General features: G+C 34.2%; 1 protein-coding gene and 1 pseudogene across 1 annotated transcript in view; both read left to right on the top strand.

Moving 5' to 3' along the window:
* The window catches only part of Klhl1 (kelch like family member 1), a 422,969-nt gene that overhangs the window by 201,052 nt on the left and 195,469 nt on the right, over window positions 1-26,448 (top strand). The gene's annotated exons all lie outside the window — the stretch shown is intronic.
* Window positions 20,385-25,528, top strand: LOC106009334 (plakophilin-4 pseudogene; annotated as a pseudogene).

The following is a 26,448-nucleotide window of genomic DNA, read 5'->3' as shown; positions in this document are numbered from 1 at the left end:
CAGTAGTTTGCCAATAAGCTATATTTGTGAGAGAGAACACCCATTTTTCTCCATAGGCATATGTGGTGAAATATGTACATAAATGCTTAGGTTAAAAAGCTTCCAAGTGAGCTCTTGACATTTATTTCCTTCACTTGTGCAGTCTGAGACAGTTTAGGGGAGATTTCTGGTGGTTCCTGAGGAAGGCAATGCTTTTGTGCTTTTGAAAAAATTCACATTGAACAGGAGCTTGAGATCATTAGTATTTTCTGAATTTCATTTTCCACAAGATTTTCAATAGCTATATGAACCTCCAGTTCCCTATCCATAATCTTTCCTATATAGACCAGAGTGGAGTTTTTTGCTAATCAATAAAGTCTCAAATCAATAAAGTCTTCAGCATATCAGATTGAAGCTCCATATTCTCATAAATATATCCTTCACACTTAGCTTCTAAGGTTCTATCTAAGCATTTTTCCCAAAGTTAAACAGAACTGTCCTCACCTCATCTAAATATGTGTTGTGTATTAGCTTCCTTTCTACTTTCCTCAAATATTTCCCTTGCTAGAATCCTTGCTATCAAATTCCAAGTAATCCTTGTTTGCAGTTTAACTTTATTCATGCCAAAGAAATATCTTTAAACTTTCCATGACATTCTCTTCCTCATTTACAATGTACCTATTCCTTTCCCTATGATTATGTGATGGCATCATACACTTCCTTTTATTATTATAATTTTATGTCATCGTGAATGATCTTCAAAAATATATTACACACTTATTTTTGGCATAGAACAAATCTTCTCCATTGATTTTTATGTCCTGAAAAAATGTCTAGTATATTGTAATAGGTTAATTAATTCCCATATTTCCAAAGGACATTCTTTTAGGATTGTAAATCTTATCAGTCCTGAATTCACTCATTTAACAATACTTTATTTGATTTAAGTGTAATATTTTTTCTAATACATTTCTTTCCACTATTTTTCCATGCTTGTAGAAGTTGAGTCAAATTTTTTTAGTGTTTTGAGTACATCAAGCATGACTATGACTTGAAGATTTTTGTGCATGCTCTCAATTTCTTTGCCCCAAAGTACTATTTTATCAAAACTTAATATTCCTTCTTCTGTGTCATTCAGATCTCTGCTCAAATGTCACTTCCAAAGAGATCTCCTCTGCATGCTGTATTTAAACAGCAATTTCTTCAAAACTCTCAATTTCCTTGAATTACTTTATATTCCTTATAGCCTAGATTTATAATATTTATTTATCATGTATTTTTGAGTTATTGTCTACTTACTCCACTTAGATAATAAGTTTAGGTAGTAACTCTGTGTGTGTGTGTGTGTGTGTGTGTGTGTGTGTGTTTATGTGGTGGTACGGAGGATTGAATTTAGGGCCTTAATGCTGAGCTCTGCTGAGCTACATCCCTAACCTTTTTCTTTCTTTCTTTCTTTGGATAGAGAGACTCATTAAATGAGTAAGTTGCCACAAAGTCTCATTAGATGACTGTTACCCAAGTGGGCTAGAACTTGTGATCCTCCTGCCTTGGTCTTCCAAAGTACTGGAATTACAGGTGTGTGTACCACTGCACCACAAGAAACAGTAGTTTGTTTTTAAACTGCTGTAACTTAAATGCATGAGTAAATGATTATATAATATTTTGTTAAATAAATAAGTGAATTGATGAATTATTGTTGACTACAGTGTACCAGGTACTGTGATAGGCAGCTCTGAGGATGTAAGAATGAACTAAATAGGTATGATATTGCCCTTAGAATCAAAGATAATATCTTCATTTAAAGTAAATCATCACCATCAATTGTGATTATGTGGTTTTAGATATAGCTGAATGCATATGTATATATGTAAATGTTACAAAGCAAAATCATAAGATTCTATGAGAGAATTGAATATAAAAAGCCTTTTAAACTAATGATGATTAGACTGAATTTTAATGGATGATGTGGAATTAGTGGAAGAATAGGTAAAGAATATTCTAGGGAGATGGAAATGCATGTTCTCTCAATGTAAGGTGAGAAGGAGTTTGTTCTGGTTAAGGAAACTGAAGTGAGATGATATGGTGGAAAAGAAAGGGAACAGAGATAGCTTATGAGCCTAGAGAACCAAATGTCACAAGGTTATGAGGACTTTGCAAAGGATTTAGTTTTTGTTTTGAGTAATATATTATGCCATTGAAAATCTTTGGGCAAATAAGGGACAGGTTTTAATTTTAAGACTGTTGCCAGACTGGAATAGGGAGAATTCAAAGGTGAGACCAAGAATAAGGGTCAATACTTCACAAGAATTAATGATGGACTTCCCATACAAACAGAGAGGGAGAAATCAAAGGAAAGCATGAGGTAAACTATTGTCTACATTTTGTTTGGCTCATAAACAGCAGCTCAGTTGAGAGCAATGTTTTCCATTACTGGTGCTAATGGTGCTACAAGATAAATGCATAATATATATCAGGCTTTGTTATAGATATTAGATATACTTAATGTATCCTTTTCAAAATCCCTACAGGAAATGTATTGTATCATTCTAAATATGATAAAAACTGTGGTTCTGGAATATTAATGAATTTATTTAGCATCCATAGACAAAATATTCTGAAACATATTAAACCTATGATACACTATGTTAGAATAAATACAATGTCCTAACTAATCTGAATAAACAGTGAATATATTTCACCCAATATATCAGGTCAGGATTCTTATGCCCACAACACAAAACATGGATTATTTGACAGATATTATAAACTTTAAATTTAGCTGCAATAAAAAATTCCACGAAGAGTATGCTGTTCAGATTTTTGTTTTCATTTTCCTGTTCATTTCATTCTCTTTTTCCTCAGTGTTAATTAACAGTACTGCTTGCAACATTTCACTAGGTTTATGCTGGAGGCAGAGGTAGTAGCAATGTAACTAATTAGTGGCTTCTGTGTTCATTAGTAGCCTTGAAATGTGGAAGGAAGAATATTACCTGGAGGATGAAGCTTTCTAGACTCAGCATAAGAGCAGTTGCCCTTCTCTGTGGTAGCACTAAAAATTTCTATACCTTGTTCACTTGCCCTTCAGAGCCATTATAGCAATGCCTGGGGAAAAAAAAGAGTACACTTTATTAATGTAAGTTCTTTCATGGTTTTGAAATACTTGACATTTCTTCTGTTTCTAGCTAAAAGCATGCTTTTTTATCTTTACCAATAACTCTTCTAATAGACCATAAATTAGAGTTTGCTTTGGAAAAATAAAGTTTAGATTGTCTTGGTCTTCGAAGTCACCAAAATAAAATTCACTTCATTCATATTTTTCTCACAACTATCATGTGATGCATTAGTACTGAAATTGACTTTAATGTCTTTTCTTTGTGTTATCTATTAGTTTGTGTTATTCCATTTCAGTGTCTTGTATATATGCATGGGCTGAATACAAGTTTAATTTACTAACTTGAAAGTTTGACCTTCAGTGTTTCTTTATCAGTTCATCAGAACTGGCAGGATAAGAACAGTAAGAAATTTGGAAAAACAGTGCTATTGATATTTAATGATTATGAGTACCAAGGAAATATATGGAAGCCTAGGTAGGAAGGAAGTTTCTCTTGTTCTGTGTATGTGTGTGTGTGTGTGTGTGTGTGTGACCTAAATTGTACTGACTACTTTTATGATTATTTGAAATAAGTTAATATCTCATCCATCACCACCCATGTCATCCATTAGATTCCCAGCATTGAGTTCTCTTGAAAGGCAGTGCTTACTTGTTCTCTAAATTAGACACTAGTAAGTCTATCTACTAAGACTGAAAGCTCATTTTACTGGAAAAAAAGTTTATCTTTTTGTTTAGTGTGATATGCCAAAAGGATATTCACATTGTATTGAATAAATTGATAGAAATGTATTTCAAATTATAATATTATTCTGTAAGAAAAATACTTCCTTGATTGCAATTTGACTATATTAAACAATGCAATTGTTAGAGTTCTATAAAATAATCACAATTAAATGTCTACTATGAAGTTTTCAAATAGTAATTAAAAATAATTCATAATATTTAATGATAACAGTCTATTTCTTCTGTTCAGATGCTGTTCAAATGTAGTTCAATTTCAGGTTTTTGTATAAAAACTTGAAAAACCATTCCATTAAGAAATGCATCCCAGTACTTTATTGTTGTTGCTGAGGACCAAGAAAATGATGATAATATTTAGTCTACTTAAAACATATTCCATTTATTTTGTTTGTATAAGGAGATTAATTTATTTTGTTTCCTTTATTCAGCTTTAAAGTTTCATTTCTTCCACCAAGCTATTTCTAAAACACTGCAATATAGAATACAGCTATCTAAAATAGTAACTTACAACACAAGTTCAAACCTTCATGAATTTAATACCTTTAATTTACTGTACAGAATATTTAAATTTCTGTAGATTTATTGGATATGTTAGATTGTGGCAGTTATATAATTAATGAAATTGTATGAAAATACACTAATGTTTAAAATTATCTTGTAAACATACATTTAAAGTATTTTCATAACTTGAAAGTACTCTGTAAGTGACTTCAATAATTTTTGTCTGAAGAATTGCCATGTATCATAAACAATACCCCTTCAATATTAAAATACTTCAAAGGATCTTTCTATGAGCTATAAGAAAGAAGAAAAGTTAGAAAATTTTGTCTACAGGGTCTTTTCACTTAACAATTACAACCTTCAACAAATTGTATCAATAATTTGCCTATTGTAAATGAGAAACTCACTTTTATATATATGAAAGCTTCATTTTATTATATAATTATTATAATTATTATAATAATTTCATATCATAAAATAATTTTGTAGAACACATATTTTCTAATAAATAATATTATGGAACTAATTTCTTTTTATACTCCCTTTGGGATTGTTTATTTTAACGTGATTTCTCTCTAAAGGGCTATATTTGTGTTTAAGATCTTTACAAGTGAGTTTTATACAGAAAGAAAGGACAGAGGATTGACTATAATTCAAAGGAAACATGATAAATCAGTCTTTGCCAGAGGGGAAAGCCAGCCTGCCCTTTGTGCATAATGCAGGGTAGAAAAGGGATATCTCTGTTCTTAAAAACGTTTTTAGAAACTTATTTTAGAACCAGATTAAATTCAAGGAAAAATAATTTCTAATTGGTTATCAGGTGTGTATCCCAACACCCACATTTTCCTAGATATACTAAAGCTATGCATAGAGCTAAACTTTTACATAATGTGTGGCAACAAACTGCTTTTAATTTGCTTGTGTTTGTATTCTTACTCTTTAGTAGAACAACTTTCTCATTTTAGGTGCAAAATTAATGATATTTGAAAAAATAGGTGGATGAATATTTTCCCATAATAATTTGAAATGTATTATGTTAGTATGCTTAAATTAAAATTTATGAATATTACTAAGTGTAATATATAAGTGTATTAATATTTAAGTGTAATATTTACCTCTAACCCAAAATATTTTGAAATATTTATTGCATCTAATTTTATTTTTTCCACCTTATTAGTATGTTAGAATAAATAAATAAATATATAAGTAAGATATGTTCATACTTTTTGGAATTCATTAACAGCTCTTTCAAAACTATTTAACAAGTAACATTCCATCTATTGTGTGCTTACAAATTTTTAAATTAAAATAAGTTTTCAAGTGTCTATTTCATATTAAATAACTATATTTAATTATTTCATATGGCAAATATAAAATACATATCATTAGATTTCACAGAAAACTATACCATAGAGCAGTGGTGGTGAACCTATGGCACACATGCAGCAACTGGCTGTTTGTTTGCATTGGCAGCTATAAAAGTTTTACCATCACCGCCATAAAGGAACAAATTGAAACCCAATATTCAAACACAAAGGGAACATAATAAATATCATTACTACCAGGCCAAATGTATCTATTACTGTATGATAACAGATTGTGTAAAATAACACATTATAATAAAAAAAAACCTACTGTATCATAGTAATCAGAAATGGCCAAAAGCATGAAGAATGAGATTCAGATCTGGATCTACATGAATACAATAAATGTAATAATTTAGATTATGGACTTAATCCCAATAAGCACTTACATAACATAATGGTAATTTGAACCACATGAAAGTGATATTTTAAGTTCTGTTAAAGTTATATATTATATAATAAATAAAATGACTGAGTTCTTGAAAATAACAAGTAAGGTTTGCATCTTCATTACTTTCTCATTGGTGAGAAAAAATACCCGATATCCACAAGTTAAAGGAGTAAAGGTTTATTTCAAATCATAGTTTGTGGAGATTTCAGTCCACAGTCAGCTAGCTACTTCTAAGGTAGAGCAACATGCTAGAGGGCATCACATAGGAGAAATAGTCTGTGGCATGGCAGGCAGAAGGCAGGGAAGCAGCAAGCAGCAGCAGCCTTTCCCTTGATTCCATCTGTGCTACAAGCCTTTTGGGTGGTGCCATCCACATCCAGGGTGGTGCTTCTGTTTTCAGTAAATCCATTCAGCCACACCCAGCTTTATGCTAATTCCATCAGAGGACTAATTTAGTACCACACACTTAATCCCACTATCACATGCCCTAGATCCAGCCAGCTCCTCAAAGCCCTGCCTATGAGCACATAAAGCTTTGGGGGGATATTTAAGACAGACCATACACTTTGTTAATCAACCTTAGCAATTTTATCAATAGACATAAGACTGAATAAGTAGACATAAGATGGAATAAGTGTTCATGGTCCATACTATGTCATTGTAAGCATTTTTAAAGACAACTTACATTTTAATTGAATATAAAGTTAAAAGAACGTGAAGAGATTTACAAAGGTATGGATAGAAATATAATTTAGTTGTATTTCTTATAGATATTAAATTAATGACCAATATTATACATTGGTTTTTAACTTTTTACTTCTAGCATATGAGTAAGAATACATAATAGCTAAGAGATCCTGTGATTATAGGCAATATGAAAATAGAAAACAGTTTGTCTGCGATGAGTGCATCAATGTTCTAAATTAAATGTTTACCTTTCATGGTTTTGACATGGTGGGGGGAACCAAAAGTTGCCTTCTGTCAGATCTGGTGACTAAGGTATATGTGGACTCACCATAATGTTTGTGTGACTCTGTTATTCCACTAGATTACACTCAACAGCAGGATTCACCATATTTTTTATCATACCATCTAAAGGCACTCATGAAACAGGACTTCTAGAACTATTTCAGAGAAAGACAAGAACAGTATAAATTCATTGAAGGTGCTGGGGATATTTTAAGAAAGATTAGTGGGATGATGTCTTTTGTTGCAATAATTTTTTAAAATTTAAAAACTAATTTTTTTATCATTGCTGATATAATGGTTGAACTAGAAGAAAAGTTATGAACATTATTATGTGTAGCACTGATTATTATATGTGTAGACAATGTATATTATATGTAATTTTTTCATATAAATAGATATTTGTATCAACATTGATTAAATATATTAATCTGAAAAAATTCTGTTTTTGGATAGTGAACTCTATACTTGGGACAATTACAGGGGAAGATGTCATTCAACATTGAAAGCTTAAAATTTAGAACTATTCTGAAAAACTCTAAAGCTTGATTTTTAAGTGACTAGTGATGCAGTCGGCATTTGAACAGCCTGAAATATATAAGAAAGATGTAGTGATCTGTCATGGTTCAGTTGTCCATTAACTAAAGTATTACTTGGAATGGGAAAGAATATTATTTTACTGCAGCATTTAGAGTCAAAAGTAGACCATTTAATGAACCCACTTAAAATCCATGAGATCACATTGATATTTTTTCTTTCTTTACTTTTGTAAGTGATAAAATGGCCTGAGAATTATTACCCCATGATTTCAAAAAAGCAAAAGTATGATGTATTTCAATTTATTATAAATGAAACTTGGAAATAACTTGAGCCAAACAATCCTAGGATTTATAAATATCTCAAAATATATATTTGATCTTGCAGCCTATGCAATAGATATATGAATCAATGAAGCTTCAAGTTCCAGACTAAAATTAGATAATTATATAAATATAAAATTATATGTAATATATTATATCTGTATTTATAAAAATCTTGTAAATCAACAAATGAGAAACTTCCTAACTACAAAAATTGGCCTAAGCAAAGAGGATAACACAAGACAATTATCAACCCTTCATTTGACAGACAAATGAATAATGAGTAATATTTGCTCAATAATAAAAAACATTGGTATAAATTATTTATTGACCAAGGAAGAAAACTTTGACTATACATAGTAATCAAGTATCCTTTTGCTTTTAAAGGGGCCATAAAAATCTCAGAATTGTTTCATGTAAAATACATTAGTTTCTAGCCCAATCTTGTTACAGCTGTTTTAGTCCAAAAGTATAATAGTAAGATTTTGTACAAATAGCATAATTTTTAATATTAGATATTATGTGCTGGATTTTATTAATAACATCTTAGAATTTATGATATTTAGTAATATTCACTTAAACTTATGAATAAATATTCCATAACCAAGTTTAAAAGAGAAACATGGCCAAAATCTTGTGGATATTTGGTTAGTAAACACATAAATATACTAAAGTATACAATTTCTCTTATTTTTCTACTTAGCTTGTTTTAAAGTTTTCATTACATATTCCTGATCTCTTAAAACCTTTAAGATTTCAGTATGAACTTTCAATGGAAAAAAATGTTATAAAAAGGGAAAAATTACATTAGAGATGTTTGCTTTTAAATGATGTTGATACAACTATGTGTCTTTCAGCAATTGTCTCATCATTGTGAAACAATTCCAATTTCTTAGAGGTCATCAGCATAGTTTCTTATGGTTCTTGTTATTCTCACATATTTTGTTAAATTTAAAATTCTATGAAATACAAATTGATTTCAAGATGATGTTGATAACTAATGTTTTATCACTAAGAAATAATACCTTAATATCCTCACAATAAAACACTATCTATAATAGTTGGTGATCAATAAATTTTTGCCTTTTATATAACAATTTTAAATATTTTATGATTTAATGCAATATTAAGCTTTAAATCACATACCATAAATTCACCAATTAAAAATCTGCAATTTAGTTATATTTTAGTTGTACAAATATCATAGTCAATTTTATAATACCAATTTAAACCTCAAAAAGGAACTTCTATTAACTCTCCATTTCCCCTAAACTCACCAACATTAGACACCAATAATCTACTTTCTGACCACATAGATTTTCAATTATGGAAACTTCTCATAAAACTGAAATCATACAACACATGGTCTTTGAGATTGAGTTTCATTTAACATAATATTTTCACAATTCAATCATGTGATGGCATGTATCAATTTTTCATTTCTTCTTTTTGCTAAATAACATTGCATTATGTATAGCCACTTCACTGTATCTCTATTGTAATAAGTTGATAAATTTTAGAGTTGTTTAAATTTTGAGCCATTTTGAATAGTGATTATCAATGTTCATATGCAAGTTTTTACATGGAGATATTTTCATTTATTTTGTTTATGCTTTTAGCAGTGAAATGGTCATGGGTCATTGTGTATAACATTTTGTAAAATTGCCAGACTATTTTCTAAGATAGTTAACCCTTTTCAGAGTAATTCCAGCAGGAATTGAATAAGGATTGAGTTTCTTTTTTTTTCCTCCTTTTTTTCCATTATGTTTATTGGTACATTTTAGGTATACAAAAGTTATATTCATCTTTGAGATCTTGTACCTATACATGATGTATCTTGTTTCTTATTTTTCCCCCATTCCTCTGCCCTCCCTTCACCCCCTCCACCCTTCCCTATTTAAAAGACTTTGTTTCCATTTTTTTCCTTTTATGATATTTTTCTTTTCCCTTCTTTTCTCTCCCCTAACCCTCCCACTTCCCCTACTTCTTTAGACCTTTTCTTCCTATTTCACAATATCAATTATACACTTTGTTCCTTATTTACACTTTTAGTTTTTTCACACCAGAAAAACTATTCAGTAAGGATTCAATTTCTGCTGTGGCTTTTGTATAGATGTCCCCCCAAAGCCTCATGTGGTTGTAGGTGAGACTTTTCAGAAGTGGCTGAATCTAGGGTGTGTGAATGTGGAATAAGAAGGCAATGCTGAGATTTAGAATGTGATATTGGAATTAAGGGTGTGATGCTTGGGTTATAGGGCTGGATAATGGAAACCACACCCTAGTATGTGTAGCATCAATAAATAGTCTCACAACTTGGATGGAATATAAAGGGACAGAAGGAAGGTTTCTGTTGAGGGTGCTTCTGCTTGTTGGTTCTACTTACTGCTTTGCCATCTCCTACCCATTTGCTATGAACTGTTTCTCTTTGGTGATGGCCCTCTGCCATGCCAGTCTGCCTTAGAGCCAGCTGACTATGGACTAAAATCTCTAGAAACTGTGAGATAAATAAACCACTCCTCCCTTAACTTGTGGGTGTAGGATATTTTGTCTCAGCAATGAGAAAAGTAACTAAGACAATTTCTTTATATTTCTTTATATCCTTGTCAATAATTTTTATTAATTTTCTTTGTGATTATAGACATCCTGGTAAATATGTGTTGATCTCTTATGGTTTTCACTTGCAATTCCCTGGTGATTAATGAAATTGAATATCTTTCATTTACCTATTAGGCATTGATGGTCTTTGGAGAAACATCAATTCAAATCTTCAACCTATTTTTGACTGGGGAGTAGGGAACAGGGAAGGGGGCGTTACTAGAACCTCTACAGTAAGTCCTAATCTCCTTTGAGCCATGGCAGCATAAGGCAAATTAATTTATTATACAGGAAAGGTAGAAAAAGTGAGACTTTTAGAAGAAGCTGAGCTTTGGGCCTGATCAGGGCTGCTCTGGGCAGCAAAGACGAAAGTCCCCACCCTACTGCATCTTTTATTTAGTACATCGGGAGAAACAGATGTAACAAATGACTTGCAGAGAGTTCAGTGTAACAAAGTGTAACAAATGACTGGGGGGTACCAGAAATCCAAGAACAATGGGGAAATGAGTAGATGAAGATTTTGTTCCTTCCAGGATGTCTTCAGCTGGTGTAATCTTGTACTGGAGCATCACAGCATCACTGGATTATTGAGGTCTCTGTTGTGACTGAAGGCTGTTATGCCATAGCTGGCTTGTAGGCAGGAGAGCTAGGCCTAATCAAATGATTTTGCCCTAAAATTATGTAACATTGCTTCCGACACTGGGGTATTTATCTTTTTTATTATCGAGTTGTTAAAAATTTTTAAATAGTCTTGATAGCAACTATTTTTTCAATTTTTTTATTAGTACATATTTTCAGTATATGCAGTTTACAATCATCTTGGGAAGTGGGTACATGTACATAATACAGCTTGGTTCTTTTTTAAAAATCCTCTTCCTCTTCCTTCTTCTTCCTTCCCATATCCCTCTCTCTTCCTCTAAAAACCCTATTACCACTTTCATTCTTGTTCATATTATTAATTTTATCTCATGTTTGTGATACGTAATGTTTCCATTAAGGTTGTTGAGTTCCTCTATGTGCATGTCTTTATTCTACTTATTTCACTTTCCCCTTTTCTTCCCCCTTTTTTCCGCCACATTCTCTTGGACTCCTTTCTATTTTCAAGAGATCTATCCTTTGTCTTCTTCTATCCATCTTTTAGTGCACTCTTTGTTTATCCTATGATTTAAAAAATATTAAGGTGGGCCGGGGATTTAGCTCAGGGGTTTCGCCACCTGCTGCGCAAGTGCAAGGACCCAAGTTCGATTCCCGGTACCAAAAAAAACCCAAACAAATAAAAAATATATATTAAGGTGACAATATTTTCTACCACTCTGTGAGTTATTTCAGTTTATAATAATGTCATTTAAAGATGATATTTAATTTTAATCATGTCACATTTACTTATTTTATTTGTTGTTGCTGTTGTTTGTGCCTTGGCTGTCATATTTGAGAGATCATTGATGTATTTAAGGTTACAACAATTTCTACATATGTTGTCATATAAAAGATTTTGGCCCTTACATTTAGGTCTTTGATTTATTAGGCATTACTTGTTCTATGGTATGAGATCAGATATCTAGATTTATTCTTTTGAATGCTCTTCCAGCATCATATGTTGGAAAGATTAGTCTTTTCTCATTGAATCTTCCTGGTGCTTTTGCTATAAATTAATTGATTATGATTTTTTTTTAATTTAATGTATTAGAACTGGGTATTAATAAAGAAAATATAAAATCCATTCTATGAAAAATAATTTTTCACAACAAAAATTATTAGAGAATAACCATGTTAAATACACTGTGTATCATAATCATAAAAGAATATATTTTCGTTTACTAATCCGTCTTTCAGCTCACTTTCTAATGATATTAATAATACTATATGAATTACTTTTCATTGACTTCTGTTTCTGCTTATACCCCCACCACATTCTTGAATAATAGTAAATCAGAAAAAAGTAAAGTTTGAATTTGGGAAGTGTGAGTTCTCCAATTTGTTGTTTTACAAGATATTATAGCTGTTTTTCTTGTCCATTACAGTTTTATATAAAATGTAGGAAAAGCTTGTCAATTTCTGCAAATAAGCAAGCTAAGATTTTGATAGGGATTGAAATGAGTCTATGGATGACTTTGTGTAATGTTGTTACTTTAATAATTAGATTCCTGATCCTCAATATGCAATACTTTCTATTTATTTAGACCTTTCATTTATCTAACAGTGTTTTAGTTTTCAGACTATAGTTTTTATTTTTGATTTGGTAAATTTATTCCTACTTTTTCTGATGCAATCATAAATCTAACTGTTCTACTTATATTGCTAGATTGCTCATCATATCCATGGGAAATTGACAACCTCATTTATTTGCTGGATCACATATTGCTGTTCTTTTTTCAAGATACCTTGTCAAAGTTTCAGTACATTATTAAGTCTTATGTAAACATATTCATCTTTAAGTAAGAATTTTCCTGAAATTCTAAGGAAATAATATGTGATAATTTGAAGGTATTTGAGAAATTATTTTAAAAATAATAATATAGGTATGATAATTTTTTTATTCTAACCTGGGATATTAGAGTAATTGTAATTGGTTTTCCCATATTCCTTAATTTTTTAAATCATATTTAATTGTATGGAATAGAATATGCAATAAGTATATAACTTGAACTACATATTCATTCCTGAATTTCCCCTCAGTTCTACTTCTGACTTGTCAGGTGTAGGTCTTATGACACCTTCAGAATATATAGTTGCATAAAAGCTGGTGTGGATTAGAGCAGCATGGCTACAGGCAGGTCTAGCCAGGGCCCACCCTGACCCTGGCCCCTTGGACCCACAGGCCCCAGCCAAAGACACACCAGAGGTCCTCACCAATACCACTGGCAAGTGTGTGCAGACCCTACCCAGAAGCCCACCCAGACACCAGTGACTGAGTTGCACAGCCCCCACCCAAACACCCTTCCAGACAATAGCTATGTAGGAAGGCAGGCCCTAACCAGAGGCATGCTTAGACACAATCTCATGTGCACAGGCCCCAACCAGAACTCTGCCCAGACAACAGGAGAGCATAGGGAGTCAGAAGGCCACCACTCTGAACCCAGGAATCGGTGCAGTGGTGAGTAGCAGAGAAAAGGCCAATTGGTTGCTTGCTGAGAATTGAAGACCATTGGGTGAGCAAAAAGTTGCCTCAACAAAGGCACAGCAGGCTGGACCTATTGAAATGAGAAGACATGTAAACAACTCTCAAAACAAGACTTCCAAATCACCTAATGCAACCCCAAAAGGCAATGAGATGGAACAATATAATACTGAGCCACATGGACTCCCTGAACTGAGAACTAAAGAGGAACTGGAAAAAATGAAATCAGAAATAATTTCTCAGATAACAATAGAGATTATGTCCATAGTACAAGACATGATTAATAAATATAGAGCAGACACAGATAAAAGAAGAAATAGAGGAGCTGAGGAACATGATGGAATCCCAACATAGGAAACAAATGGAATCCATAGAACAGATGCAAACAGAAAGCTAGGAGAAAAAAAAATCCATTGAAAATTTATGTAGCAGAATGAGCCAATGTGAGGACAGAATTTCAGGTATAGAAGATAAGATTGCAATTAGTGACCAAGAAAAGAAAAATTTCTTAAAAATAGTATGGGGCCGTGGGAAATCAATCCAGCAGCTGCAAGATGATGCAAATAAGAATAACGTAAGACTGATTAGAGTCAATAAAGAAACAAGAGGCAGAGTAAAAAACATTTAAAAAAAAAAAACTGTTAGTAATGGCAGAAAACTTCCCAAGGCAGAGGAAAAGAATTTGACATACAGATAAGTGCCCACATAGGAATCCAGCTAGCCATGATAAAAAAAAAAAAAATCTACACCTAGGCATATAATAGTCAGAAACCCAACAGAAGAACAAAATTCTACAAGCAGTTAGAGAAAAAAAACAACACATAAAAAAGAAAGTCCATCAGAATCATAGCAGACTTCTCAACACAAACTCTCACATCAAAGAGTGCCTGGAGTGAAGTATTTCAAGCCCTAAAAGAAAAAACCTCCAACCCAGATTAATGTACCCTGCAAAAGAATCTTTCAAAATTGATGAAGAAATAAGATACTTTCACGACAAAGAGAATCTGAGGAACTTCATGAATATCAAATCAGCACTCCAAAGAATTTTAAACAATATCCTAGGAAAATACAATGAGGATCAAAACCCCAAGAAGCCCAGCGGAATGAATCCATCAGGCATGACATAAAATTAAATCCAAAGTGAGAGAATCCAACAAAAATAAAAAGGCATGACAAGGATAAGTCAATATATATCAGTTATAACCATCAATGTTAATGATCTCAATTCACCAATCAAAAAAAAATAGACTGGCAGAATGGGTAAAGAAACAAGATCCAACAATATGCTGCATAGAAGAAATGCACTTAATTCAAAATAAATAAATAAATAAACTCAGACTGAAAGTTAAAGGTTGGAAATCAATACTCCATGTGGCATGAACCCAATAATAATCAGGAGTGGCTATCCTATTTACAGATCAAATGAATTTCAAACCTACATTCATTAAGAGGGACAAAGAAGGACACTACATCCTTGTAAAGGGAAAAATCCAAGAGGAACAGATGACAATCAGAAATACATATGCACCAAATACTAGTGCACCCAATTATATAAATCAAATAATAACATATGCAAAATCAAATAAACACTAATACAATAATAGTGGGGGACCTCAATATGCCACTGTCACAAATAGATCAGCTAGACAGAAAACAAACAATGAAATACTAAAGCTCAATCAAACTCTTGAACAAATGAACTTAACAACTGTTTACAGAGTGTTCCACCACACAAAATCAGAATACACATTCTTTGCAGCTGCACACAGGTCATTCTCCAAAATAGACCACATACTCACACATAGAACATGTTTAAGTCAGTTCAAAGGAATTGAAGTTATCCCATGTATATTATCAGACCATAGTACGATAAAATTGGAGATCAATAGCAAAAGAAGCTGCAAGAATTTCATAGACACATAGAAATTGAACAACACACTTCTGAATAAATAAAGGGTCACAAAGGAAATTAAAGAAGAAATCAGACAGTTTTGATAATTAAAAGACAATGTCAATACAACATATTTTAATATGTGGGACACAATAAAAGCAGTCTTACAAGGGAAATTCATAGCAGTGAATACTCATATTAGGAAAAGAGCAATCTAAAATAAACAACCTGATGCTGAACCACAAGCTTCTAGAAAAAGAAGAGCAGAACAAACCCAAAGCTGATAGAAGTGAGGAAATTGTAAAGATCAGAGCAGAAATTAATACAATTGAAGCTAAGAGAATGATACAAAAAAATCAATGAAGAAAAAAGTTGGTTTTTTGAAAAAATAAATAAAACTGGCAAACCCTTAGCCATCCTTATTGAAAAAAAAAAGGAAAAAAAGACCAAAATCCATGCAATTAGGAATGTAAAGGATGAAATTACAACAGATGTAGCAGAAATCCATAGGATCATTAATACCTACCTCAAGAACCTATATGACAATAAGATGGAAAATATAGAAGAAATGGGCAGATTCCTAGATATGTATGAACTACCAAGCTAAAAATTCTAATCAACCCAATATCAATCAAGAAAATTGAAAACATAATTAAAATGTGCCAACTAAGAAAAGCCCAGGCCCTGCTGGCTTCACTGCTGAATTCTACAAGACATTTAGAGATGAACTATTGCCACTAATGTTTAAACTCTTTAGTGAAAGTGAAAGGAAAGCAATACTCCCAAATTCATTCCTGGAAGCAAGCATCACCTTGATCCCCAAAGCACAGAAAGACCCAACCAAAAAAGAGAATTATAGGCCAATCTCACTAGTGAGTATAGATGCAAAAATCTTTAATAACATAAAGGCAAATAAAATGCAGAAGTTCATCAAGAAGATGAAACACTCTGACCAAGTGGGATATGCAAATATCAACATATGCAAATCCATAAATGTAATACACTATATTAATAGACCCAAGGATAAAAACCATATGATCATATCAATAGATGCAGAAAAAGCATTTGACAAAATCCAACATGCATTCATGATAAAAACTCTACAAAAATTGGAATAGATGGTCTCTACACCATCCTGATACAAGCCATCTATAAAAATCCAACAGCCAATAAAATACTAAATGGTCAAAAACTGAAATCCTTCACACTAAAATCAGGAACAAGGATGTCAACTATCACTGCTCCTTTTCAATATAGTTTTGGAAATATTAGCCACAGCAATTAGACAAGAGAAAAAATAAAAGGAATAAAGATAGGAAACAAAGAAGTCAAACTGTCATTATTTGCAGACAACATAATACTCCATATAGATGATACTCCAAAAGTCTTCTAGACTTAATAACCAAAGTCAGTAGAGTAGCTGCATACAAGGTCAACCCACAAAAATCGATAGCTTTCCTGTACACAAACAACAGACTCACTGAAAAAGGAACTGGGAAAACAAGTCCCTTTACAATAGCATCCAAAAAAATGGAATACCTAGGAATCAACCTAATGAAAGAAATCAAAGACCTTTACTCTGAAAATTATAGCATTCTGAAAAAAGAGATCAAAGATGATATCAGAAAATGGAAAGACATCCCTTGATTCTGGGTTGGAAGAACCAATATAGTGAAAAAGGCCATACTTCCAAAAGTGCTGTATAGATTCAATGCAATTCCAATTGAAATTCCAGCAGCATACTTCACAGACCTTGAGAAAACAATCCAAAAATTCATTTACAACAAGAAGAGACTTAGAATAGCAAAAGAAATTCTAGGCAACAAACACAAGGTAGGGGTTTTCACAATCCCCAATTTGAAACTATATTACAAAGCTACAGTGATAAAAACAGCATGGTACTGGCAAAGAAACAGACCTGAGGATTAGTGGAACAGATTAGAAGATGCTGAAACAACTCCAGACACACTCAGCCATCTCATCTTTGACAAAGGAGCTAAACAACCTCACTGGATTAGCCTCTTTAATAAATGGTGCTGTAAAAATTGGGTTTCAACTTGTCAAAGATTAAAACTGGCCCTATATCTTTCACCAACTAAAATTGAAATGAATTAAAGATCCAGGTATTAAGACAGAAACACTAATCTGGCTAGAAGAGAGGTTAGGTAGAACTCTTGAAGACTTTGGTGTAGGAAAAGACTTCAGGAAAAATTTTCATGCCCATGAACTAGCACAAAGAATCAACAAGTGGGATCTCTTCTTATTAAAAGCTTCAGCACAGCAAGAGAAACCACCAGCAATGTGAAGAGACAACCCAGAAGATGGGAAAACGTTTTACCAGTTCTTCCTCAAACAAAGGAGTACTTTCTAAAATATATAAAGAACTTAAAAATATCAGACCTACCAAATTTAAAGACCCAATTTATAAATGTGCATCTAAAGTGAACAGACATTTCTCAGACTAAGAAGTAGAAATAGCAAATAAACATATGAAAAATTGTTCACCATCATTGGTCATTTGAGAGATGCAAATGAAAACAATGCTGAGATTCCACTTCACCCCAGAAAGAATGGCTGCTATCATGAAATTAACCAGTAACAAATGCTGGTGGTCTTGTGCGGAAAAAGGATCCCTTCTCAACTGTTGGTAAGAGTGTAGACTGGTGCAGCCGCTCTGTAAATCAGTATGGAAATACCTCAGAGAATTAAGATTAGAGGTCCCATTTGACCCAGCTATTCTCCTGCTTTGTATATTCTCAAAAGAATGAAAAGAATCATACCACACCAATATATATGCAACCATGTTTATAGCGGCACAATTTGTAATAGCTCTAACTTGGAAACAGCCCAGTTCTCCACCAACTGAAGAAAGAAGATGTGTTTTTTTTAATAAAATGGAGTACTACTCAGCCATAAAGAATGAGAGATTAGAGACATTTATAGCTAAATGGATGTACATTGAGGTAGTACTCTTAAGTGAAATAATAGGACACACATGTGTAAATACCAAATAGTTTCTTTGGTATTAGAAACTGAAAGTGTAAATAAGTATCAAAATATATAATAGATGATGTAAAATAGGAAGAAAACATGCAAATAGAAAGGGGAAGGGGTAGGGGAAAGGAAAGAAGGGAATGGAATTAACAGGAGAAAATTAAAAAAAGAAAACAAAGTCTTTGTAAATAGGGAGAGGTGGAGGAGTGGAAGGGAGGCCAGGGGAATGGGAAAAATATGAGTCAAGATATATTAGGTAAAGGTACAAATTTCCAATATTGAATGTCATTATATTGTGTACCTAAAATGTACCAATAAAATACATTTTAAAAAAGAATATATAGTTGCATCCATGCCATGAAAAATGGTTTAAACCATTTCAAAATGTTTTCTCAATCAAACCAAACCAGTAAAATTATAAAAGTTTCCCTAGTAATCAAAAACTGAAAATTTTTACAGGTTTAAATTTTTGTAGTTTATAGAAAATTATGTATATTTAAAAGAAAATAAAATTATATGAACTGATATGTAAGGGAACTCACCATTTATTAAGCAATGATTATATACTGAACTTCACTATTTTTGTTTATTTAAAGTAGCAATTTTATGATTTGCTTCTTTCCTTAGCCATCAATTTAAATGTTTCTCATAATTAGTTGTTACTTTTAATGCATTACTTTAGAAGGACTAGAGCATTCAATTCAGTTAGTTTTACAAGAAAAATAAAATGTGCAACAATTTGAGAACTTCTGTTCCTTATTATAACTTTTAGAAGTAAAGAATGAATTGTTGCTTACAATAATAACAGCAAAACAACAATGGCTAGAAAATTTTATCATCTTTTTAGCCAAACAAAGCATAAAATTAGTCCCTTCACAGCAGCAGAGTGTGTTTAATTTTGGAATACTGATCATTTTTAAGTACAGAGACACTTTCACTGAAATAATGTTTTACAACATACACAATTATGTTTAATTTAAATACAAATATGCAAATGTGCACAATACATATTCATATACACATTAAAATCATTTTAGTTATGTATTTATGAAATATTACATTCAATAGTAAAACTCAGTTTCTTTATACATGTTCTATTTGTATTTATTAAATCTAATATATTCAAGTGTTGTTCTCCAGTAACAAAAGGAAGTATTATGATAGTCTCTGAAAGGCTGAAAGTGACACAGAGTAATACCAATTAGAAGTTACTGGAGACTTTCCCTGTGGCTAGCACAGATGTCTTACAGAGAGTAATGTAACATCCCTGTGAAATGACAAATATTTTTGTTCTTTTTACAAAGATGAGGAAAATCAAGATTCAATAAGGTTACATTTCTTTCACAAAGCCCTCTGACTAATCAATTGTCAACTGTGAATTAGAATCTAGTGTAGAAGTAATAACGACTATATCTTAATGGCCTGAGTGTATACTTACAAGAATATAACCATGTTTTAATTTTGTTGAATAAGTGTATTTTCCAAAGATGAAGTAACTTTTAAAAAATGAATTTATACAAAGAACTTGAGAAGGTAGGTATTTTGCCCTTAAGGAAAAATTGTATAGAAAAATAGTTGTAGTAGATATCAAATATGAACCATATATTTTAAGTACTTATTTAAAAAGATGAAGTGAAAGCTACTAAAGGTATTACCATATTTTATTAAGATAACTAAAGTTGGTGGAGGCGCACCAAGGGCAGGGGCAGCAGCCTGGGATGGTAGGAGCGCCTCTTTGAGGGAGGGTGAGGGGGAGGGGAAGGGGAAGTGGGGGGAGGGGGAGTGGGGGGAGGAGGGGGGAGTGGGGGGAGGAGGGGGGAGGAGTGGGGAGGGGGGGGAGGGGCGGGCAGCAGCTCAGTCCCCACACTTTTTTATTTTTTTGGCTGCTGCAGTGGCGCCAATGTCCCTAATCCCGGCAGCAACGACTGCCGCTGCCTAACCTGGAAAGAGGAATGCCAGCTCCTGTGCAAGCCTCACTGGTGGAGGAGGGGCAACCACCGATCCACCAGGAAACTGCGTCCACTGGCCCACGCATGGAACCCGAAACCACAGCCACCACTCTTCTAGCTTCTGTGGAGGAGCAGGAGCTTCTGTTTCAATGATTCACCAGAGAACTGAAGTGGAAAGGCAGATTATTGCCAGTCAACTAGAAAGATGTAGGCTTGGAGCAGAATCATCAAGCATCAGCAGCACCAGCTCAACTGAGAAGTCATTTCCTTGGAGATCAACAGATGTGCCAAATACTGGCATAAGCAAACCTAGAGCTTCTGACGCTGTCCATCCCAACAATTTTCTCAATGGTGCAGAGCCAGAACAAGAGACCCTCTATTCACCAGAACAGACCTTTCCATGAAAGTGAGGGATCATTGGGTAACTCAAGAAGTTCAGTGCAAAATAATTCTCATTCAGACAGTGGATATTAGGAAGCAGGAAGTTTCCACAACAATCAGAACCTGAGCAAGATAGATAATAGACAGCAGCATTCTCTCATAGGATCAACCAATAATCATTTAGCAAGGAGTTCCAGAGTTGAAGGACAGACACTGAGTCATCAGTAGCCAATGGGGCCATGAGACGTTCCATCCAAAGCACAATCTCCTTCTTATGCTATCAGCACAGGCATGTCTCCTTCAAGGGGGCCATTGACAGCTTTTCTGGGTAGAGGATTTGACTCTCCATCAGTGACCTACTCCCGACCTCTGAACCCCAGCGCATATTCCTCCACTACCTTACCTGCTCAGTGGGCAGCCTTTCCATACTCACAGAGACTGGTCTCTCCAACAGCTGTGTGGTAGAATGAGTCAGTCACCTCCCCACAGACCTCCAATCCCAAGGGACCAACCCGTCAGTACCAAACCACCAGCAGAATGGGGTAGCCGCTGCTGACCCTCACAGATGCACAGGCTCAAGTACCTTCCCCATTCCAAGGCCAGGTTGTCATCTCCCAAATGCTCAGGGATGACTGCCTTACCACAGCATCTGGGACTTTCTATGTGAAGGAATATTCATGAAATGGAGCATTCAGACAGCAGCACTATGACATTTATGAAAGAATGTTTCCATCTCGTCTAGAAAGCCTGACCGGATTACGGAGTTCCTAAGTGAGACAGCACAGTCAGCTTGGGCAAGACCATTCAGCTATTTCCCCTGACTTGTTCATCACTCCTATATGTAAGGGGAGGACTTTTTACAGCCCAGTGTACCGCAGTCCAAACCATGGAACTGTGGAGCTCTAAAGATCACAGACAGTATTGTATCACACAGGCTCTGTAGGTGTTAGAAATCTACAAAGGACATCCAGCCAATGAAGTACCCTTACATATCAAAGAAATAATTGTGCTCTGAACACAACAGCTACCTGCGCAGACCCTTACTGGCCAATACAGTACTGAGTACAAGAGTGCAGCACAGCTTCAGTACAATAGGCTTCAGCATGGAACACCGGCTGATGATGGCACCACTAGGTCCCTATCAATAGGCAGCATTTGGAAAGACCCCAGGAAATTTGCCTGGCAGGATCCCAAGTTGCCCGAAGTCATTCACATGCTGCAGCCCCAGTTTCCTTCCGTCCAGGCAAATGTAGTGGCCTACCTGCAACACCTGTGCTTCAGCAACAACAAAGTTAAGATGGAGGTGTATAGGGTAGGGGTCATCAAGCATCTGGCTAAGCATTTGGGCCACAGAGTTTAAGAAGTTCAGAAGGATTCTTGTGGTGCCCTTTGAAACCTTGTTTTTGGCAAGTCTACAGATGAAAATAAAATAGCAATAAAGAATGTCAGTGGGATACCTGCCTTGTTGCGACTGTTGAGCAAATCTATTGATGCAGAAGTAAGGGAGGTTATTACAGGAGTTCTTTGGAATTTATCCTCATGTGATCCCATAAAGATGACCATCAGTTGAGATGTTCTCTCAACGCTAACAAACACTGTGATTGTCCCACATTCTGGATGGAATAACTCTTCTTTTGATGATGATCATAAAATTGAATTTCAGATTTCACTAGTTCTGGGTAACTGACAGGCTGTCTAAGGAACCTCAGTTCTGCAGAGGAAGAAGCCCAGAAGCAATGTGATCCTATGAGGGGCTGGTGGACTCGCTGCTGTATGTGATCCACATGTGTGTGAATACATCTGATTATAATAGCAAGACAGTGGAGAACTGCATGTGCACCCTGAGGAACCTGTCCTATCAGCTGGAACTGTCTGCTTGGACTGAACAAACTGGATGACTTACTAGGAAAAGAGCCTCCCAGCAAAGACTCTAAGCCAAGCTGCCAGGGGAAAAAGAAGAAAAAGAAAAAGAGAACTCCACAAGAGGATCAATGGGATGGAGTTGGTCCTATCCCACAACTATCAAAGTCCCTTAAAGGGGTTGAGATGCACTGGCATCCATCAGTGGTACAACCATATCTGACTCTTCTAGCAGAAACCTCTAACCCAGTCACCTTGGAAGCCTCCACCAGATCTCTCCAGAACCTTTCTGCCAGCGACTGAAGTTTGCAGCATGCACCTGGGCAGCCATCCAAAAAGAAAAAGGCTCCCCTTCCTTGTTGAACTTCTGAGGATGGATAACGCTAGAGTTTTCCCTTTTGCAGCAACTGCCTTGAGGAATGTGGCTCTATATGTGAGCACCAAGGAGCTTATTTGAGACCTGGTCAACCAACTTCCTGTTGGTAACAGCCCCAGCATACTGTCTGACGAGACAATGGTGGCTCTCTGTTGTGCTCTGCAGGAGGTGACCAGAAAAAACATGGAGAACACCAAAGCCCTGGCTGACTCGGGAGGCATAGAGAAGCTGTTGAAAATAACCAAAGGCAGAGGCAAAAGATCCTCCCTGAAAGTGGTGAAGGCAGCAGCCCAGGTCTTGAATACATTATGGCAATATGGAGATCTCCTGAGCATTTATAAAAAGGAGGGGTGGACTCAGAACCCTTTTATTACACCTGTGTCAACATTAGAGCGAGTCCTATTGAAATCACATCCTTCCTTAGCCTCTACCAACCAACAAATGTCACCCATCATTCAGTCAGCATCAACACCTCTATTATAGTGAAAATGATTCCAACACAAAGAACTTTGATGCGTACAGATTGTATTTGCAGTCTCCTCATAGCTATGAATATCCTTATTTTGATGACCGAGTTCACTTTCTATCTTCTACTGATTACTCAACACAGTATGGACTGAAATCAACCACAAATTACATAGAGTTTTATTCCACTAATCGGCTTTCCTATAGAGCAGAACAGTTCCCAGGGTCCCTGAACTCATGGGTGTAGCATCAAGACAGTTGCTCGACAGAGGAACTTTTTCTTTCTAAGCTTGTTTGAATCGAAAAGAAAAATCCGTCATGTTGATCTGATGATGAAAAATGTGAAAGTGAAATGAAAGGAATGAGTGAAGAGTATTTATTTTTTTAATTTTGAGGAATTTTTAGGGAAGTAAGAAAATTTTTGGGAGAGGACTTTCTAAGCTCTGTTTAGGTGTTAGATCTAATTACTTGTAGATTCTGAATTCTGGTGAATGTGTGGGTGACATGAGGAGAGATTTGAGAAATATGTGAACTGAGATGGGGATATGTAGGTCAAATCAAATTAAAGATGATTTTTTAATGGGGACAAAGTTATGTTCTAGTAGTTTGTACAGAAAAAAATAAAATGGATGCCCTTCATATTTTATTGGTAGAAGTAAATGTCAAGATTGTATGCTATTATGTCTTGTAAATTTCTTTTGTTGGTGTAAATATGGAAATCCCAGATTGGTTAAATGCCAACATTTGTAATGCAGTGTGCCACTGAAAAGAGATTTGAAGAAATGGACAGCTTAAAAATGGGAAACCCAAGGAACTGTTAACAATTAAAAACAAACTATACCATGTTTTGTTTCACATGAACAGTGTAGTTTGGAAGCGCAAAGTCCGGTCTGATACAGCAGCACCAGGCCCATTCCCTGCCTCTTTCATAGGACACTTCACTGCCATTTTCTATGCAAATGAAAGAAAAATAAATGTGGAAATTTCATCTTGGAAATGTGTCCCCTGTTCTTCCCCCCTCCTCCCCAGATATAACATAGAAAGGGAGATTTAATAAACACTTTGTGAGATGGACCACACCAAAGAATTTTTAAAAATAGCTAAACTTACTTCTTATCTTAGAAGAACAGACATTCCTCCCTTTCACTTGTCTTCTGGATCACAGTTGTCCTCTCTTGTTAGAAATATGTTTTTCCACACGATATCTTCTTTCCTATCTTTAGCTTTTTCTTTAAGCTGGCTTTATCTAACCAACATACTTCTCTTTCTTTTCACTTCTCTTTTTCTATCTACTTCACAATATAATTTTCTGATTACAATGACAATGACAAAGACAATGACAAATGACAATTAACAATGACAAAGAGATGAAAGGCAATATCCCAGCTTCTTTGTCTGTAAAAGTTTTTAATAATGACAGAAAGATCAAGTTCAGCTAGAGATTATACTTCCAAGGGATTTGGGAGCAGTCAAAAATTAAAGAATGATGCTTTATCCTCTACTCACTTTTTCAGGTTTCTTCCTCACCTGCTCCAGCACTCACCTGGTGAGGCACACTCTCTAACAGAGAACAGGCAATCCATGGAGCAAGTCCAAAGACCAGTCTACTAAGTTTGTTCATCCTGGATATCAAATAGAATCATCATTCAAAAAGATCCTACCCAGAAAACAAATGACAAGCCTTTGCAGAATCTGGACCAGTACACCCACTGTTTACCAGTTCTAAAAAAACTCATAGACATAGAATTTTATATGTAGGAAAAAATGAGGGGCCTTAAGTTTTTACTGGTATGAAAACGGAGCATGTTTGGGCCAGGAATTTAGCTCAGTGGTTCTGGCGCCTCCTGCACAAGCACAAGGTCCCAAGTTCGATCCCTAGTACCAAACAAAAAAAAGGTTCCAACAAGATGTCTAAGTTTTAGGTTACCATAAGTCCACAGAGCTACATATCTTAGAGCAAAAATTACCACAGGGGGTATTGGTAGATTGATTATTCCTAGGGAATTTAGAAATAAATTAACAAAATATTGCAATAATGTTTCTAAATTTGGATCACCTAACTTCAAATATTCTAAACAACATATTAAAGCTTATTTTATATTGACTTAATATTGCTATATGATGCAGAAAATTATCTAGTTGACTTATAAACAACTGTCCATACAGTTTCAAAATGTTAAAGCATGATGTTAGTGCAAGGTAAAAAAAAAAATGACTCAGATAAATATATATTGAGCATGTTACACCTAATTTATGATTTCTATCTCAGAAATAAGAGTACCAACAGAATGCTGAAATAAATTTGTACAGTTAAAGACAAAATTGGTTAATGTGATAAAAAGCAATAAAACTTTAAAGAGTAAGGTTTCACTTTTTCATAGGTTGAAATCATTTACAACTATCAATCTCCTACAAGTTAACATGTAATTTTATTAAGCTTATATTTTAATGATTAGAACTGATACATCACATAAGCTGTATTTTCCTTGTAAATTAAGCAATCTTTCAAACAATATTCTCATCTGACTTAAGATGACTACGTTTTTCATGTATTTTATTTATATGTTCTGCATAATATTTCTTAACACAGAGAGCAGCAAGAAAGGACATGGAATTATAATTTCATCCCAGTACCTTATTGTGAAAAATATTATTATTGTAGTAATAGATTCTGAGACAAAGTTCTAATGTTTTACATATGTTGCTTTAACAATTACAAAGGACAGTGAAATAAGTAGTATTCTTATAGTCAAAAGAAAGTAAAGCATGGGGAAATTAATTAAATCATACAGTCCCAGTGAAGAAGAACCAGAATTCAAATTAGATAAATTTGGTTCAAAAATCTATTGTTTAATTATTCCCTATATTGACTCTTTTATCTCTATATAAGCATCAAATATCATAG

This window comes from Heterocephalus glaber, unplaced genomic scaffold (assembly GCF_053883595.1).
Source record: "Heterocephalus glaber isolate CG9 unplaced genomic scaffold, H.glaber_assembly_v1.0 deba00001577, whole genome shotgun sequence".
Taxonomy (NCBI): Eukaryota; Metazoa; Chordata; class Mammalia; order Rodentia; family Bathyergidae; genus Heterocephalus; species Heterocephalus glaber.
The sequence above is the reverse complement of the archived record's forward strand: the minus strand, read 5'-3'. Positions and strand labels throughout refer to the sequence as shown.